A 17745-nucleotide genomic window follows, 5' to 3' on the forward strand; every position below is an offset into this window, starting at 1 on the left:
GTACAGACCGCGTCATCTTACTACACCCGCACTACTACATCTGTACAGACCGCGCCATCTTACTACACCCGCACTACATCTGTACAGACCGCGCCATCTTACTACACCCGCACTACATCTATACAGACCGCGTCATCTTACTACACCCGCACTACTACATCTGTACAGACCGCGTCATCTTACTACACCCGCACCAATACATCTGTACAGACCGCACCATCTTACTACACCCGCACTGCTACATCTGTACAGACCGCGCCATCTTACTACACCCGCACTACATCTGTACAGACCGCGCCATCTTACTACACCCGCAGTGCTACATCTGTACAGACCGCGCCAACTTACTACACCCGCACTACATCTGTACAGACCGCATCATCTTACTACACCCGCACTACATCTGTACAGACCGCGTCATCTTACTACACCCGCACTACATCTGTACAGACTGCGCCATCTTACTACACCCGCACTACTACATCTATACAGACCGCGTCATCTTACTACACCCGCACCACTACATCTGTACAGACCGCGTCATCTTACTACACCCGCACTACTACATCTGTACAGACTGCGCCATCTTACTACACCCGCACTACTACATCTATACAGACCGCGTCATCTTACTACACCCGCACCACTACATCTGTACAGACCGCGCCATCTTACTACACCCGCACTCCTACATCTGTACAGACCGCGTCATCTTACTACACCCGCACTACTACATCTGTACAGACCGTGTCATCTTACTACACCCACACTACTACATCTGTACAGACCGCGTCATCTTACTACACCCGCACTACTACATCTGTACAGACCGCGTCATCTTACTACATCCGCACTACTACATCTGTACAGACCGCGTCATCTTACTACACCCGCACTACTACATCTGTACAGACCGCGTCATCTTACTACACCCGTACTGCTACATCTGTACAGACCGTGTCATCTTACTACACCCACACTACATCTGTACAGACCGCGTCATCTTACTACACCCGCACTACTACATCTGTACAGACCGCGTCATCTTACTACACCCGTACTGCTACATCTGTACAGACCGCGTCATCTTACTACACCCGCACTACATCTGTACAGACCGCGTCATCTTACTACACCCACACTACATCTGTACAGACTGCGCCATCTTACTACACCCGCACTGCTACATCTGTACAGACCGCGTCATCTTACTACACCGCACTACTACATCTGTACAGACCGCGTCATCTTACTACACCCACACTACTACATCTGTACAGACCGCGCCATCTTACTACACCCGCACTACTACATCTGTAAAGACCGCACCATCTTACTACACCCGCATTGCTACATCTGTACAGACCGCGCCAACTTACTACACCCGCACTACATCTGTACAGACCGCGCCATCTTACTACACCCGCACTACTACATCTGTACAGACCGCGCCATCTTACTACACCCGCACTACATCTGTACAGACCGCGTCATCTTACTACAAACGCACTACTACATCTGTACAGACCGCGTCATCTTACTACACCCGTACTACTACATCTGTACAGACCGCGTCATCTTACTACACCCGCACTACATCTGTACAGACCGCGTCATCTTACTACACCCGCACTACTACATCTGTACAGACCGCGTCATCTTACTACACCCGCACTACTACATCTGTACAGACCGCGCCACCTTACTACACCCGCACTACTACATCTGTACAGACAGCGTCATCTTACTACACCCGCAATACTACATCTGTACAGACCGCGTCATCTTACTACACCCGTACTACTACATCTGTACAGACTGCATCATCTTACTACACCCGCACTACATCTGTACAGACCGCGTCATCTTACTACACCCGCACTACTACATCTGTACAGACCGCGTCATCTTACTACACCCGCACCACTACATCTGTACAGACCACGTCATCTTACTACACCCGCACCACTACATCTGTACAGACCGCACCATCTTACTACACCCGCACTACATCTGTACAGACCGCATCATCTTACTACACCCGCACCACTACATCTGTACAGACCGCGTCATCTTACTACACCCGCACCACTACATCTGTACAGACCGCGCCATCTTACTACACCCACACTACATCTGTACAGACAGCGTCATCTTACTACACCCGTACTACTACATCTGTACAGACCGCGCCATCTTACTACACCCGCACTACATCTGTACCCACCGCACCATCTTACTACACCCGCACTACTACATCTGTACAGACCGCGTCATCTTACTACACCCGCACTACTACATCTGTACAGACCGCGTCATCTTACTACACCCGCACCACTACATCTGTACAGACCACGTCATCTTACTACACCCGCACCACTACATCTGTACAGACCGCGCCATCTTACTACACCCGCACTACTACATCTGTACAGACCGCATCATCTTACTACACCCGCACTACATCTGTACAGACAGCGTCATCTTACTACACCCACACCACTACATCTGTACAGACCGCGTCATCTTACTACACCCGCACTACTACATCTGTACAGACCGCGTCATCTTATTACACCCGCACTACTACATCTGTACAGACCGCGTCATCTTACTACACCCGCACTACATCTGTACAGACCGCGTCATCTTACTACACCGCACTACATCTGTACAGACCGCGTCATCTTACTACACCCGCACTACTACATCTGTACAGACCGCGTCATCTTACTACACCCGTACTACTACATCTGTACAGACCGCGTCATCTTACTACACCCGCACTACATCTGTACAGACCGCGTCATCTTACTACACCGCACTACATCTGTACAGACCGCGTCATCTTACTACACCCACACTACTACATCTGTACAGACCGCGTCATCTTACTACACCCACACTACTACATCTGTACAGACCGCGTCATCTTACTACACCGCACTACATCTGTACAGACCGCGTCATCTTACTACACCCGCACTACTACATCTGTACAGACCGCGTCATCTTACTACACCCGCACTACATCTGTACAGACCGCGTCATCTTACTACACCCGCACTACTACATCTGTACAGACCGCGTCATCTTACTACACCCGTACTACTACATCTGTACAGACCGCGTCATCTTACTACACCCGCACTACTACATCTGTACAGACCGCGTCATCTTACTACACCCGCACTACTACATCTGTACAGACCGCGTCATCTTACTACACCCGCACTACATCTGTACAGACCGCGTCATCTTACTACACCCGCACTACTACATCTGTACAGACCGCGTCATCTTACTACACCCGTACTACTACATCTGTACAGACCGCGTCATCTTACTACACCCGCACTACTACATCTGTACAGACCGCGTCATCTTACTACACCCGCACTACTACATCTGTACAGACCGCGTCATCTTACTACACCCGCACTACTACATCTGTACAGACCGCGTCATCTTACTACACCCACACTACTACATCTGTACAGACCGCGTCATCTTACTACACCCACACTACTACATCTGTACAGACCGCACCATCTTACTACACCGCACTACATCTGTACAGACCGCGTCATCTTACTACACCCGCACTACATCTGTACAGACCGCGTCATCTTACTACACCCGCACCACTACATCTGTACAGACCACGTCATCTTACTACACCCGCACCACTACATCTGTACAGACCGCGCCATCTTACTACACCCGCACTACTACATCTGTACAGACCGCATCTTCTTACTACACCCGCACTACATCTGTACAGACAGCGTCATCTTACTACACCCACACCACTACATCTGTACAGACCGCGTCATCTTACTACACCCGCACTACTACATCTGTACAGACCGCGTCATCTTATTACACCCGCACTACTACATCTGTACAGACCGCGTCATCTTACTACACCCGCACTACATCTGTACAGACCGCGTCATCTTACTACACCCGCAATACATCTGTACAGACCGCGTCATCTTACTACACCCGCACTACATTTGTACAGACCGCGTCATCTTACTACACCCGCACCGCTACATCTGTACAGACCGCACCATCTTACTACACCCGCACTACATCTGTACAGACCGCGTCATCTTACTACACCCGCACTACATCTGTACAGACCGCGCCATCTTACTACACCCGCACCACTACATCTGTACAGACCACGTCATCTTACTACACCCGCACCACTACATCTGTACAGACCGCGCCATCTTACTACACCCGCACTACTACATCTGTACAGACCGCATCATCTTACTACACCCGCACTACATCTGTACAGACAGCGTCATCTTACTACACCCACACCACTACATCTGTACAGACCGCGTCATCTTACTACACCCGCACTACTACATCTGTACAGACCGCGTCATCTTATTACACCCGCACTACATCTGTACAGACCGCGTCATCTTACTACACCCGCAATACATCTGTACAGACCGCGTCATCTTACTACACCCGCACTACATTTGTACAGACCGCGTCATCTTACTACACCCGCACCGCTACATCTGTACAGACCGCACCATCTTACTACACCCGCACTACATCTGTACAGACCGCGTCATCTTACTACACCCGCACTACATCTGTACAGACCGCGCCATCTTACTACACCCGCACTACATCTATACAGACCGCGTCATCTTACTACACCCGCACTACTACATCTGTACAGACCGCGTCATCTTACTACACCCGTACTGCTACATCTGTACAGACCGTGTCATCTTACTACACCCGTACTGCTACATCTGTACAGACCGCGCCATCTTACTACACCCGCACTACTACATCTGTACAGACCGCGTCATCTTACTACACCCGCAATACATCTGTACAGACCGCGTCATCTTACTACACCCGCACTACATCTGTACAGACCGCGTCATCTTACTACAACCGCACTACATCTGTACAGACCGCGTCATCTTACTACACCCGTACTACTACATCTGTACAGACCGCGTCATCTTACTACACCCGCACTACATCTGTACAGACCGCGTCATCTTACTACACCCGCACTACTACATCTGTACAGACCGCGTTATCTTACTACACCCGCACTACTACATCTGTACAGACCGCGCCACCTTACTACACCCGCACTACTACATCTGTACAGACAGCGTCATCTTACTACACCCGTACTACTACATCTGTACAGACTGCATCATCTTACTACACCCGCAATACTACATCTGTACAGACCGCGTCATCTTACTACACCCGTACTACTACATCTGTACAGACTGCATCATCTTACTACACCCGCACTACTACATCTGTACAGACCGCGACATCTTACTACACCCGCACTACTACATCTATACAGACCGCGTCATCTTACTACACCCGCACTACTACATCTGTACAGACCGCGTCATCTTACTACACCCGCACTACTACATCTGTACAGACCGCGTCATCTTACTACACCCGCAATACTACATCTGTACAGACCGCGTCATCTTACTACACCCGCACTACTACATCTGTACAGACCGCGTCATCTTACTACACCCGCACTACTACATCTGTACAGACCGCGTCATCTTACTACACCCGCACTACTACATCTGTACAGACCGCGTCATCTTACTACACCCGCAATACTACATCTGTACAGACCGCGTCATCTTACTACACCTGCACTACTACATCTGTACAGACCGCGTCATCTTACTACACCCGCACCACTACATCTGTACAGACCGCGTCATCTTACTACACCCGCACCACTACATCTGTACAGACCGCGTCATCTTACTACACCCGCACCGCTACATCTGTACAGACCGCACCATCTTACTACACCCGCACTACATCTGTACAGACTGCATCATCTTACTACACCCGCACCACTACATCTGTACAGACCGCGTCATCTTACTACACCCGCACCGCTACATCTGTACAGACCGCACCATCTTACTACACCCGCACTACATCTGTACAGACCGCGTCATCTTACTACACCCGCACTACATCTGTACAGACCGCGCCATCTTACTACACCCGCACTACATCTATACAGACCGCGTCATCTTACTACACCCGCACTACTACATCTGTACAGACCGTGTCATCTTACTACACCCACACTACATCTGTACAGACCGCGTCATCTTACTACACCCGTACTACATCTGTACAGACCGTGTCATCTTACTACACCCGCACTACTACATCTGTACAGACCGTGTCATCTTACTACACCCGCACTACTACATCTGTACAGACCGCGCCATCTTACTACACCCGCACTACTACATCTGTACAGACCGTGTCATCTTACTACACCCGCACTACTACATCTGTACAGACCGCGTCATCTTACTACACCCGCACTACTACATCTGTACAGACCGTGTCATCTTACTACACCCGCACTACTACATCTGTACAGACCGTGTCATCTTACTACACCCGCACTACTACATCTGTACAGACCACGCCATCTTACTACACCCGCACTACTACATCTGTACAGACCGCGTCATCTTACTACACCCGCACTACTACATCTGTACAGACCGCGTCATCTTACTACACCCGCACTACTACATCTGTACAGACCGCGTCATCTTACTACACCCGCACTACTACATCTGTACAGACCGTGTCATCTTACTACAACCGCACTACTACATCTGTACAGACCGCGTCATCTTACTACACCCGCACTACATCTGTACAGACCGTGTCATCTTACTACACCCGCACTACTACATCTGTACAGACCGTGTCATCTTACTACACCCACACTACATCTGTACAGACCGCGTCATCTTACTACACCCGTACTACATCTGTACAGACCGCGTCATCTTACTGCACCCGCACTACATCTGTACAGACCGCGTCATCTTACTACACCCGCACTACTACATCTGTACAAACCGCGTCATCTTACTACACCCGCACTACTACATCTGTACAGACCGTGTCATCTTACTACACCCGCACTACATCTGTACAGACCGTGTCATCTTATTACACCCGTACTACATCTGTACAGACCGTGTCATCTTACTACACCCACACTACATCTGTATAGACCGCGCCATCTTACTACACCCGTACTACATCTGTACAGACCGTGTCATCTTATTACACCCGTACTACATCTGTACAGACCGCACCATCTTACTACACCCGTACTACATCTGTACAGACCGCGTCATCTTACTACACCCACACTACATCTGTACAGACCGCGCCATCTTACTACACCCGTACTACATCTGTACAGACCGCGTCATCTTACTACACCCGCACTACATCTGTACAGACCGCACCATCTTACTACACCCGTACTACATCTGTACAGACCGTGTCATCTTACTACACCCACACTACATCTGTACAGACCGCGCCATCTTACTACACCCGCACTACTACATCTGTACAGACCGTGTCATCTTACTACACCCTCACTACTACATCTGTACAGACCGTGTCATCTTACTACACCCGTACTACATCTGTACAGACCACATCATCTTACTACACCCGCACTACTACATCTGTACAGACCGCGTCATCTTACTACACCCGCACTACATCTGTACAGACCGCGTCATCTTACTACACCCGCACTACTACATCTGTACAGACCGCGTCATCTTACTACACCCACACTACTACATCTGTACAGACTGCGCCATCTTACTACACCCACACTACTACATCTGTACAGACCGCGTCATCTTACTACACCCGCACTACTACATCTGTACAGACCGCGCCATCTTACTACACCCACACTACTACATCTGTACAGACCGCGTCATCTTACTACACCCGCACTACATCTGTACAGACCGCGCCATCTTACTACACCCGCACTACTACATCTGTACAGACCGCGCCATCTTACTACACCCACACTACTACATCTGTACAGACCGCGTCATCTTACTACACCCGTACTACATCTGTACAGACCGTGTCATCTTACTACACCCGCACTACTACATCTGTACAGACCGTGTCATCTTACTACACCCGCACTACATCTGTACAGACCGCGTCATCTTACTACACCCGCACTACATCTGTACAGACCACATCATCTTACTACACCCGCACTACTACATCTGTACAGACCGCGTCATCTTACTACACCCGCACTACTACATCTGTACAGACCGTGTCATCTTACTACACCCACACTACTACATCTGTACAGACCGCGCCATCTTACTACACCCGCACTACTACATCTGTACAGACCGCGTCATCTTACTACACCCGCACTACTACATCTGTACAGACCGCGCCATCTTACTACACCCACACTACTACATCTGTACAGACCGCGTCATCTTACTACACCCGCACTACTACATCTGTACAGACCGCGTCATCTTACTACACCCGCACTACATCTGTACAGACCGTGTCATCTTACTACACCCACACTACTACATCTGTACAGACCGTGTCATCTTACTACACCCGCACTACTACATCTGTACAGACCGTGTCATCTTACTACACCCGCACTACATCTGTACAGACCGCGTCATCTTACTACACCCGCACTACATTTGTACAGACCACATCATCTTACTACACCCGCACTACTACATCTGTACAGACCGCGTCATCTTACTACACCCGCAATACTACATCTGTACAGACCGTGTCATCTTACTACACCCACACTACTACATCTGTACAGACCGCGCCATCTTACTACACCCGCACTACATCTGTACAGACCACATCATCTTACTACACCCGCACTACTACATCTGTACAGACCGCGTCATCTTACTACACCCGCACTACTACATCTGTACAGACCGTGTCATCTTACTACACCCACACTACTACATCTGTACAGACCGCAACATCTTACTACACCCGCACTACTACATCTGTACAGACCGCGCCATCTTACTACACCCGCACTACTACATCTGTACAGACCGCGCCATCTTACTACACCCGTACTACTACATCTGTACAGACCGCGTCATCTTACTACACCCGCACTACATCTGTACAGACCGCGTCATCTTACTACACCCGCACTACATCTGTACAGACCGCGTCATATTACTACACCCGCACTACTACATCTATACAGACCGCGTCATCTTACTACACCCGCACTACTACATCTGTACAGACCGCGTCATCTTACTACACCCGCACTACATCTGTACAGACCACGTCATCTTACTACACCCGCACCACTACATCTGTACAGACCGCGTCATCTTACTACACCCGCACTACATCTGTACAGACCGTGTCATCTTACTACACCCGCACTACTACATCTGTACAGACCGCGTCATCTTACTACACCCGCACTACTACATCTGTACAGACCGCGTCATCTTACTACACCCGCACTACATCTGTACAGACCGCGTCATCTTACTACACCCGCACTACTACATCTGTACAGACCGCGACATCTTACTACACCCGCACTACTACATCTGTACAGACCGCGCCATCTTACTACACCCGCACTACTACATCTGTACAGACCGCGCCATCTTACTACACTCGTACTACTACATCTGTACAGACCACGCCATCTTACTACACCCACACTACATCTGTACAGACCGCGTCATCTTACTACACCCGCACTACTACATCTGTACAGACCGCGTCATCTTACTACACCCGCACTACTACATCTGTACAGACCGCGTCATCATACTACACCCACACTACATCTGTACAGACCGCGTCATCTTACTACACCCGCACTACTACATCTGTACAGACAGCGTCATCTTACTACACCCGCACTACATCTGTACAGACCGCATCATCTTACTACACCCGCACTACTACATCTGTACAGACCGCGTCATCTTACTACACCCGCACTACTACATCTGTGCAGACCGCATCATCTTACTACACCCGCACTACATCTGTACAGACCGCGTCATCTTACTACACCCGCACTACTACATCTGTACAGACCGCGTCATCTTACTACACCCGCACCACTACATCTGTACAGACCGCGTCATCTTACTACACCCGCACTACATCTGTACAGACCGCGTCATCTTACTACACCCGCACTACTACATCTGTACAGACCGCGTCATCTTACTACACCCGCACTACTACATCTGTACAGACCGCATCATCTTACTACACCCGCACTACATCTGTACAGACCGCGTCATCTTACTACACCCGCACTACTACATCTGTACAGACCGCGTCATCTTACTACACCCGCACTACTACATCTGTACAGACCGCGTCATCTTACTACACCCGCACTACATCTGTACAGACCGCGTCATCTTACTACTCCCGCACTACTACATCTGTACAGACCGCATCATCTTACTACACCCGCACTACTACATCTGTACAGACCGCGTCATCTTACTACACCCGCACTACTACATCTGTACAGACCGCGTCATCTTACTACACCCGCACTACTACATCTGTACAGACCGCGCCACCTTACTAAACCCGCACTACTACATCTGTACAGACAGCGTCATCTTACTACACCCGCAATACTACATCTGTACAGACCGCGTCATCTTACTACACCCGTACTAATACATCTGTACAGACTGCATCATCTTACTACACCCGCACTACATCTATACAGACCGCGTCATCTTGCTACACCCGCACCTCTACATCTGTACAGACCGCGTCATCTTACTACACCCGCACCGCTACATCTGTACAGACCGCACCATCTTACTACACCCACACTACATCTGTACAGACCGCATCATCTTACTACACCCGCACCACTACATCTGTACAGACCGCGTCATCTTACTACACCCGCACCACTACATCTGTACAGACCGCGCCATCTTGCTACACCCGCCCTACATCTGTACAGACAGCGTCATCTTACTACACCCGTACTACTACATATGTACAGACCGCGCCATCTTACTACACCCGCACTACATCTGTACACACCGCACCATCTTACTACACCCGCACTACTACATCTGTACAGACCGTGTCATCTTACTACACCCGCACTACTACATCTGTACAGACCGCGTCATCTTACTACACCCGTACTACTACATCTGTACAGACCGCATCATCTTACTACACCCGCACCACTACATCTGTACAGACCACGTCATCTTACTACACCCGCACCACTACATCTGTACAGACCGCGCCATCTTACTACACCCGGACTACTACATCTGTACAGACCGCGTCATCTTACTACACCCGCACTACTACATCTGTACAGACCGCGCCATCTTACTACACCCGCACTACTACATCTGTACAGACAGCGTCGTCTTACTACACCCGTACTACTACATCTGTACAGACCGCGTCATCTTACTACACCCGCACTACATCTGTACAGACCGCGTCATCTTACTACACCCGCACTACTACATCTGTACAGACCGCATCATCTTACTACACCCGCACTACATCTGTACAGACCGCGTCATCTTACTACAACCGCACTACATCTATACAGACCGCGTCATCTTACTACACCCGCACCACTACATCTGTACAGACCGCGTCATCTTACTACACCCGTACTACTACATCTGTACAGACCGCGTCATCTTACTACACCCGCACTACTACATCTGTACAGACCGCGTCATCTTACTACACCCGCACCGCTACATCTGTACAGACCGCACCATCTTACTACACCCGCACTACATCTGTACAGACCGCATCATCTTACTACACCCGCACTACATCTGTACAGACCGCGTCATCTTACTACAACCGCACTACATCTATACAGACCGCGTCATCTTACTACACCCGCACCACTACATCTGTACAGACCGCGTCATCTTACTACACCCGCACCGCTACATCTGTACAGACCGCACCATCTTACTACACCCGCACTACATCTGTACAGACCGCATCATCTTACTACACCCGCACCACTACATCTGTACAGACCGCGTCATCTTACTACACCCGCACCACTACATCTGTACAGACCGCGCCATCTTGCTACACCCGCCCTACATCTGTACAGACAGCGTCATCTTACTACACCCGCACCACTACATCTGTACAGACCGCGCCATCTTACTACACCCGCACTACATCTGTACACACCGCACCATCTTACTACACCCGCACTACTACATCTGTACAGACCGCGTCATCTTACTACACCCGCACTACTACATCTGTACAGACCGCATCATCTTACTACACCCGCACCACTACATCTGTACAGACCACGTCATCTTACTACACCCGCACCACTACATCTGTACAGACCGCGCCATCTTACTACACCCGCACTACTACATCTGTACAGACCGCGTCATCTTACTACACCAGCACTACTACATCTGTACAGACCGCGCCATCTTACTACACCCGCACTACTACATCTGTACAGACCGCGTCATCTTACTACACCCGCACTACTACATCTGTACAGACCGCATCATCTTACTACACCCGCACCACTACATCTGTACAGACCACGTCATCTTACTACACCCGCACCACTACATCTGTACAGACCGCGCCATCTTACTACACCCGCACTACTACATCTGTACAGACCGCGTCATCTTACTACACCAGCACTACTACATCTGTACAGACCGCGCCATCTTACTACACCCGCACTACTACATCTGTACAGACAGCGTCATCTTACTACACCCGTACTACTACATCTGTACAGACTGCATCATCTTACTACACCCGCACTACATCTGTACAGACCGCGTCATCTTACTACACCCGCACTACTACATCTGTACAGACCGCATCATCTTACTACACCCGCACTACATCTGTACAGACCGCGTCATCTTACTACACCCGTAGTACTACATCTGTACAGACCGCGTCATCTTACTACACCCGCACTACTACATCTGTACAGACCGCACCATCTTACTACACCCGCACTACTACATCTGTACAGACCGCGTCATCTTACTACACCCGCACTACTACATCTGTACAGACCGCGTCATCTTACTACACCCGCACTACTACATTTGTACAGACCGCGCCACCTTACTACACCCGCACCACTACATCTGTACAGACAGCGTCATCTTACTACACCCGCACCACTACATCCGTACAGACCGCGTCTTGTTACTACACCCGCGCTACTACATCTGTACAGACCGCGTCATCTTACTACACCCGCACTACATCTGTACAGACCGTGTCATCTTACTACATCCGCACTACATCTGTACAGACCGCGCCATCTTACTACACCCGCACTACTACATCTGTACAGACCGCGTCATCTTACTACACCCGCACTACTACATCTGTACAGACCTCGTCATCTTACTACACCCGCACTATATCTGTACAGACCGCGTCATCTTACTACACCCGCACTACATCTGTACAGACCGCGTCATCTTACTACACCCGCACTACATCTGTACAGACCGCGTCATCTTACTACACCCGCACTACTACATCTGTACAGACCACGCCATCTTACTACACCCGCACTACATCTGTACAGACCGCGTCATCTTACTACACCCGCACTACATCTGTACAGACCGCGTCATCTTACTACACCCGCACTACTACATCTGTACAGACCGCGTCATCTTACTACACCCGCACTACTACATCTGTACAGACCGCGTCATCTTACTACACCCACACTACATCTGTACAGACCGCGTCATCTTACTACACCCGCACTACATCTGTACAGACCGCGCCATCTTACTACACCCACACTACTACATCTGTACAGACCGCGTCATCTTACTACACCCACACTACATCTGTACAGACCGCGTCATCTTACTACACCCGCACTACATCTGTACAGACCGCGCCATCTTACCACACTCGCACTACTACATCTGCACAGACCGCGTCATCTTACTTCACCCGTACTACTACATCTGTACAGACCGCGTCATCTTACTACACCCACACTACATCTGTACAGACCGCGTCATCTTACTACACCCGCACTACATCTGTACAGACCGCGCCATCTTACCACACTCGCACTACTACATCTGCACAGACCGCGTCATCTTACTACACCCGTACTACTACATCTGTACAGACCGCGTCATCTTACTACACCCGCACTACTACATCTGTACAGACCGCATCACCTTACTACACCTGCACTACATCTGTACAGACCACGTCATCTTACTACACCCGCACCACTACATCTGTACAGACCGCGTCATCTTACTACACCCGTACTACTACATCTGTACAGACCGTGTCATCTTACTACACCCGCACTACATCTGTACAGACCGCGTCATCTTACTACACCCGCACAACAACATCTGTACAGACGGTGTCATCATACTACACCCAAACTACATCTGTACAGACCGCGTCATCTTACTACACCCGCACTACATCTGTACAGACCGCGTCATCTTACTACACCCGCACCACTACATCTGTACAGACCGCGTCATCTTACTACACCCGCACTACTACATCTGTACAGACCGCGTCATCTTACTACACCCGCACTGCTACATCTGTACAGACCGCGCCAACTTACTACACCCGCACTACATCTGTACAGACCGCGCCATTTTACTACACCCGCACTACTACATCTGTACAGACCGCGTCATCTTACTACACCCGCACTACATCTGTACAGACCGCACCATCTTACTACACCCGCACTACATCTGTACAGACCGTGTCATCTTACTATACCCGCACTACTACATCTGTACAGACCGCTTCATCTTACTACGCCCGTACTACATCTGTACAGACCGCGTCATCTTACTACACCCGTACTACTACATCTGTACAGACCGCGTCATCTTACTACACCCACACTACATCTGTACAGACCGCGTCATCTTACTACACCCACACTACTACATCTGTACAGACCGCGTCATCTTACTACACCCGTACTACATCTGTACAGACCGTGTCATCTTACTACACCCGCACTACTACATCTGTACAGACCGCGTCATCTTACTACATCCACACTACATCTGTCCAGACCGCGTCATCTTACTACAGCCGCACTACATCTGTACAGACCGCACCATCTTACTACACTCGCACTACTACATCTGTACAGACCGCGTCATCTTACTACACCCGCACTACATCTGTACAGACCGCGTCATCTTACTACACCCACACTACTACATCTGTACAGACCGCGTCATCTTACTACACCCACACTACTACATCTGTACAGACCGCGTCATCTTACTACACCCGCACTACTACATCTGTACAGACCGCGTCATCTTACTACACCGCACTACTACATCTGTACAGACCGCGTCATCTTACTACACCCACACTACTACATCTGTACAGACCGCGTCATCTTACTACACCCGCACTACTACATCTGTACAGACCGCGTCATCTTACTACACCCGCACTACTACATCTGTACAGACCGCGTCATCTTACTACACCCGCACTACTACATCTGTACAGACCGCATCATCTTACTACACCCGCACTACTACATCTGTACAGACCGCACCATCTTACTACACCCGCACTACTACATCTGTACAGACCGCGCCATCTTACTACACCCGCACTACATCTGTACAGACCGCGTCATCTTACTACACCCGCACTACTACATCTGTACAGACCGCGTCATCTTACTACACCCGCACTACTACATCTGTACAGACCGCGCCATCTTACTACACCGCACTACTACATCTGTACAGACCGCGTCATCTTACTACACCCGCACTACTACATCTGTACAGACCGCGTCATCTTACTACACCCGTACTACATCTGTACAGACCGCGCCATCTTACTACACCCACACTACTACATCTGTACAGACCGCGTCATCTTACTACACCCACACTACTACATCTGTACAGACCGCGTCATCTTACTACACCCGTACTACATCTGTACAGACCGCGCCATCGTACTACACCCGCACTACTACATCTGTACAGACCGCGTCATCTTACTACACCGCACTACATCTGTACAGACCGCGCCATCTTACTACACCCGCACTACATCTGTACAGACCGCGCCATCTTACTACACCCGCACTACTACATCTGTACAGACCGCGCCATCTTACTACACCCGCACTACTACATCTGTACAGACCGCGTCATCTTACTACACCCGCAATACTACATCTGTACAGACCGCGTCATCTTACTACACCCGCACTACATCTGTACAGGCCGCGCCATCTTACTACACCCGCACTACATCTGTACAGACCGCGCCATCTTACTACACCCGCACTACTACATCTGTACAGACCGGTTCATCTTACTACACCCGCACTACTACATCTGTACAGACCGCGCCATCTTACTACACCCGCAATACTACATCTGTACAGACCGCGTCATCTTACTACACCCGCACTACATCTGTACAGACCGCGCCATCTTACTACACCCGCACTACATCTGTACAGACCGCGCCATCTTACTACACCCGCACTACTACATCTGTACAGACCGGTTCATCTTACTACACCCACACTACTACATCTGTACAGACCGCGTCATCTTACTACACCCGCACTACTACATCTGTACAGACCGCGTCAGCTTACTACACCCGCACTACTACATCTGTACAGACCGCGCCATCTTACTACACCCGCACTACTACATCTGTACAGACCGCGTCATCTTACTACACCCGCAATACTACATCTGTACAGACCGCGCCATCTTACTACACCCGCACTACATCTGTACAGACCGCGCCATCTTACTACACCCGCACTACTACATCTGTACAGACCGCACCATCTTACTACACCCGCAATACTACATCTGTACAGACCGCGTCATCTTACTACACCCGCAATACTACATCTGTACAGACGCGCCATCTTACTACACCCGCACTACTACATCTGTACAGACCGCGTCATCTTACTACACCCGCAATACTACATCTGTACAGACCGCGCCATCTTACTACACCCGCACTACATCTGTACAGACCGCGCCATCTTACTACACCCGCACTACTACATCTGTACAGACCGCACCATCTTACTACACCCGCACTACATCTGTACAGACCGCGTCATCTTACTACACCCGCACTACATCTGTACAGACCGCGTCATCTTACTACACCCGTACTACATCTGTACAGACCGCATCATCTTACTACACCCGTACTACATCTGTACAGACCGCGTCATCTTACTACACCCGCACTACTACATCTGTACAGACCGCGTCATCTTACTACACCCGCACTACTACATCTGTACAGACCGCGTCATCTTACTACACCCGCACTACTACATCTGTACAGACCGCGCCATCTTACTACACCCGCACTACATCTGTACAGACCGCGTCATCTTACTACACCCGCACTACATCTGTACAGACCGCGTCATCTTACTACACCCGCACTACATCTGTACAGACCGCATCATCTTACTACACCCGTACTACATCTGTACAGACCGCGTCATCTTACTACACCCGCACTACTACATCTGTACAGACCGCGTCATCTTACTACACCCGCACTACTACATCTGTACAGACCGCGTCATCTTACTACACCCGCACTACTACATCTGTACAGACCGCGCCATCTTACTACACCCGCACTACATCTGTACAGACCGCGTCATCTTACTACACCCGCACTACATCTGTACAGACCGCGCCATCTTACTACACCCGCACTACTACATCTGTACAGACCGCG

This window comes from Ranitomeya variabilis, chromosome 2 (assembly GCF_051348905.1).
Source record: "Ranitomeya variabilis isolate aRanVar5 chromosome 2, aRanVar5.hap1, whole genome shotgun sequence".
NCBI lineage: Eukaryota > Metazoa > Chordata > Amphibia > Anura > Dendrobatidae > Ranitomeya > Ranitomeya variabilis.